Genomic DNA, 5,273 nt, shown 5'->3' on the forward strand with positions numbered 1-5,273 from the left:
CGACCCGCCCTCGCTTCGCTTCGGAAACATTAAAACACACATGAAACCAAAAAAAAGAATAATAAAAAATAAAAATAAAAGTAGCCTATGTTCATCAGGGACAATGTCGGCTTCTCATTCTCGCTCACGACTCGGTCGTGCGCGGACGTGCTTTCCGATCCGTGGCCCGCTTGCGAGCTGCGTCTCTGAACTCACAGCTGTGCTCGACAGTTTAGTGACCGTGAATACATTCTCGTTTACGACTCGGTTGTGTGTGAACGTGCCTTCCAATCCGTTGGTCGCTTGCGACCTACGCATCGGAATACACATTTGTGCGTGATAGTGTTGTGACCGTGAATACCCACCTCATACCAACTGTCTTTTTCAAGGCAACCAATCGCTACGATCAGGCTTCCTGTGGCACTATCACAGGCTAGCGATTTCCTAACCCTTCCCAAAACAACAGTCTTTTTCAAGACTAGACCCCCGCTCGCGATTCTGCCTGCTGTAGCATTATACAGCCCGAGCGGGTTCCTTTCCTTTTCCCCGCCGATTGCCGTTTTCACGGCATAGGCATTCCCCCCCCCTGCTCCTTGCTGTCCTGCAGCACAGGGGGGTTACAAATCCTATCCGGGGCCTCGCCTTTCGGCGAGTTCAACAAAAGTCCCGGGGCCGCCCCCCCCGGGCAAGAAGAAAGAAAAATGGAAGACAGTGAAAGTGTTAGTGACATTGTCGGGTTCATCCGGGATAGGTACCCGTCAATTAGGGCCGAGTATCTCGAGTTTAGGGCCGCTCGTAGTAATCCCTCCCCCCCCGCGTCCGTCGCCGCGTACTTTAAACGTGCCTCGGAGGCACGCGCCGCGCCCCCCGCCGTCGTATCAAATTCGAGCGCACGTTCCCACGATGCGGCTCACATAGCGCCTAACGCTACCCCCACCCCCGCGCCCGCGTCGATTACGTCATCGCGCGCTTCGCCCGTCGCGACCTCGATCGTTTCGAGTTCAGGCTCCGATACCGAATCGGAGATGGATTTCGAATCCGCGTCAAGCCCTCAGCCTGGAACTTCGGATGGGTTCCAAACCGTAACGCGCGGCAAACAAACAAACAAATCTTTCCTCTTTATAATATTAGTATAGATTAGGAGTGGGTAATATCGGTTTTGCCGCGTATCGAATCGTATCTATATATTGAGTATCAATATCGGATATTGAATCTATATATTCTCTGAATCTATATATTGATGGATGCTAGTAGATTTTCTCGATTCATGATATTTGAGATTTGAAACGTTACGCTGATATAATATCGTAGTAGATATAGATTTAAGTCAACGTTATACGGTTGGTTTTCTGATATCAATTTATAATATGATCTTAAAGTAATAAAAAGAACATGAAAATAAAAATATCAAAAAAACTTTCCTTCATGCTTTTACCAGGCTTAGGACTGGCTACATTATTTTCAGTTTTTAGTATTTTGTGTCTTAATTTAAAATTACAAAATATACCAAAAGAGTGTAGATTTCAAAAGTTTAATACAAACACAAGAAATAAACTCAATTATTTGGATTCAACTAAAAATAGAAAAATGTGTACTTTAAAAATCAAACACAAAAAACTTTTAAGTATTTATAAACACTTGTCCAAAAATTCTAGTTCAAGGTCAAAGCGCGTGAAATTAAATTCAACGATGCAAATAGGCTATACTGCATTCAAGTTAGGGTCGAAAGTTGAAACTTCTTTCCTAAATTGTATCCTGCTGATACGCTAAGAATAATCTACAGACATATGGACTTAAATATAAGGTTTACAATTGTATGGATAATGCCTGTTTCTGTTTCATTCATCACATGATATCCCTATCGTGCGCTCACTCACTCTGGCCGATTCGATACGAACCAAACGAATATTGCTGATATTCACGAATCGGTACCATAGATTATACACTTAATATATACGAGATAGATGCGCAACTCTCATTTTTATTTTTGCTTTAGTTAAAGCCCGGTCCAGCAGGCGTCGCTACGGTCGATTATTAGTCTCCCTACCCCCCACCAGGTGGCTTTTATAGTAATTTTAATATTTTTAATAACTCTCTTTATGAAAAAATCTTATCGTTTAGAATCGCTGAAATTCCCGGTAGTACTTATGAGATATTAAGGAATGTTTGATTGTGTTCAGCATTCTAATCGATAAGATCTTTTCATACAGAGAGAAAACAGTTTTTTAAAATAAAAAGCTGTAATTCTCTGTAAGCTATTTAATTTCCCTATATTACAAACAATTTTCTGTTAAAAGATTGTATGAACGTACAATTGTATAAAATTTCGAATAACAATAATTCCTCTAGATTAATCCTACTAGCGTACTTATTAACATTAAATCGAAAGTTATCTAAAAGTTAATTAAGTCTAGATAATCAAATCATTCTATGTCAATAAGTCATTTGTGCGAAATATAAACATGTCAGCTTTCCATTACAAACATAGTAGACAATTTGAATTAAATTAAATAAATTTGTTTCTTAACGATAGCAGTTCTTGCTTAAAGTTGATCGTGACAGATCATGATCATGATCATCTTGTATGAAAATATTACATCTATAAACACTACCTATGCTTCGTCATACAATAATTGTCATTTAAACTAGCATTGTAGAGATAATACACACACTAAAGTGAATACTAAATTATTCTTAACATTCTTATATTTGGTAATACTAGATGAAACAAACAGCAGATTGAAAGAAAATCATCTTAAAGTTAATTACATTCATTACAAACCATTAGTTTGCATTTTGTTACAAAAGAAACTGATGTTCGTTACATGCAAATGAATTATAAACATACACATGCAAACATAAAATGTAAATTTATCTTTTAATCCAAATTAAATGTACATTAATATTACATCTAAATAATAGAAAGGGTTTCGAAAATTTTTATTGGACTCAACAGCAGACGAGCACGCAACCCGGCTCATGATAAGTGGTCACCAGTGCTTATAAACTTCAGCAGTGCCATAGGGGTTGCTGTCTATCACTTAAGTTTTAATAAATTATTAATATACTCAGTCACAAGCATATTGATTTCACATAATGAAAATGTAAGAAACATAATCATGTTTGGGCATTTTCATTTATATCTGCTCATACAGAAAACACAACTTAGTAAAAATATATTCCACAGTTAATCTAAATAATTGCAAATAATGCTTTTGAAGACCGTTGACTTTTGATCATTAATTAAAATCATCTTCTCGTAGAATTTACAAAAGGTTATTTACAAAAATTTATATCAGTATTTTCATATATTACTAACTTACTAATTACAACTATTCAAACGTAATACTATAACTATAAGAACTAAACAACCTATTTTAAAACAAAATTGGCATCAATTTAGTTCTTATGAACTATTTCAATTATTAATTTATCAATTATAAACATATTTAAAAAAAATTAAGATCCCTTGAGAGTTCACGTTCCTTGCTGAATCAGTTTCTCTTCTGAAACGGAGAAACAAAGTATCTTAAGTATGTAACAAATATTGAAAAAATACGACCATGAAAAATTTAGTGTTAATGTAATCTTACTTACAAATTAATATATTATATAACACGTTCTGGTTCAAATATAGTGCATCAATCTTTTCATGTTTCAGACATTTTAGTGCTCCTTATAATTTTTCCATAAAATTTTGTCATTATCAAACCTTTGTCTACAAAAATAAAAACATTATTTTATATTGGGTAGAAGGATGAACGTAGTCACAGACCACTTGGTGTAACTTAGTTATCAAACACCAGGAAACAAAACGTGAATGCCATCATCTAACTTTGGATGTGAGATCAATTGTGCTGTATTTTATTTAAACAGGAAAGCATGACTGATTGATCATTCCAAAAAACTAGTTCGGGCCCACTTGACAATAAGCATATAATACGCTGAGTTGCAAAACATAAATACTTCCACCCACTCGAGACAATTTTATTATCTGAGGTGTGTGTGTGATAGTACGAGACTTAATACCGACTGTTTTGATCAAAACTTAACATATATGATAGCTAGGCAGCAGAAATAGGAAGGACCATTAGTTGGTGCTAATTCATTTAATTATATTATGAATAATAATTCTGTTAGCAAATAATATACCGGGAAAATAGTGTAAACTCACCGTTATCAAGGCATCCGAAATAGCATTTCATTTTCGATCTTCGAGGCATGCTGATTTTTAATAATAAACTTTCTGTAAGAAATGAAAATAGTTACACAGGCTTACGAAACGCTAACGAAGAAAAAAGTATTGGAGCCAAGTTATGTCTAAAGAGAATTCAAAACAGAGTTTCTCAATGTCTAATCGTCTAATATTCTCATAAAGCTAAAAGTTGCTCTAAATTAATACTACAACGTAAAATAACTCACACCAAGACCAAAAAAAAACGATTTAAAAAATTAAAGCGTTACGACATTTTGAAAACTCTTTTTTTTTTTGAGGTTGTTTTACGGCCCTGGAATTTTGAAAACTTCAAAGCAGTGTTTCCAGTTACGTTTTTTTTACCACATTTTACCCTAGTTTCTTTTGAATTTATCCCTAAAATTTCCTAAACAACTTTCATAAATCCTTTATATAGAAAACATAAATAAAATACAGAAAATAAACCACAGCATATTATTTAATGTAGGTATATATAATATAAACGCCCCCAGAAGATTATAGATCTATAGGATTAGAATTTTCAAGGAAGTCAACGCATTGCTTTTATATTCTTTTGCTGCACGCAACCTAACACTGTTCGGTTCTAAAATTGAGCAATTGTTTGCTGGCAAAGTTGGGAACTTTCTATGAAGCAAGCCGTTCAGGGTTTCATTAGAAAGCCTGTTTCTTTTGTCAGTTTTTACATTTGAGAACACTGAATAATCTTTCCACCTCAGTCTTTGAAGAAGGAACTGCTAGCAAAAGTGAAATGACAATTACAAGGTTTTCGTGATAATCTTTCATGGTACATGAAGTACCTGTATATTACAATACGAGTAAGTTCTGGTGACATCAACGAAAACAGGTAAATAAAAATTTGGCGGATTATACTTATTGGGATTCTGGGGAATCCCTAAGAAAAAAGCAGTGGCTTAATCTATGATTTACTTTACTAGAGGGTTACTGTTGAATCAAACCTTCTTTATAGTTTTTATACACAACTCTGTTTTATTCTTTTACTTGTCAACTCGACTTAATGTCATTCTCTCCATAAAATAAAATGTTCATTGTTTTACTTTAATTATCGTTTATTTTAAAA

The 5,273-nt window shown here is 34.9% G+C and overlaps 1 long non-coding RNA gene across 1 annotated transcript; it reads right to left on the reverse strand.

Moving 5' to 3' along the window:
* Positions 1 to 2,223: 2,223 nt before the first annotated feature.
* LOC134199005 (uncharacterized) lies at positions 2,224 to 4,594 on the reverse strand. Its single transcript, XR_009973320.1, has 3 exons — positions 4,154 to 4,594; positions 3,577 to 3,697; positions 2,224 to 3,485 (listed from the first exon to the last, which is right to left on the reverse strand). It is a non-coding gene; the product is annotated as an uncharacterized LOC134199005 (long non-coding RNA).
* Between the last annotated feature and the right edge of the window lie 679 nt (positions 4,595 to 5,273).

Source organism: Bombyx mori, chromosome 6, assembly GCF_030269925.1.
Source record: "Bombyx mori chromosome 6, ASM3026992v2".
Lineage (NCBI taxonomy): Eukaryota > Metazoa > Arthropoda > Insecta > Lepidoptera > Bombycidae > Bombyx > Bombyx mori.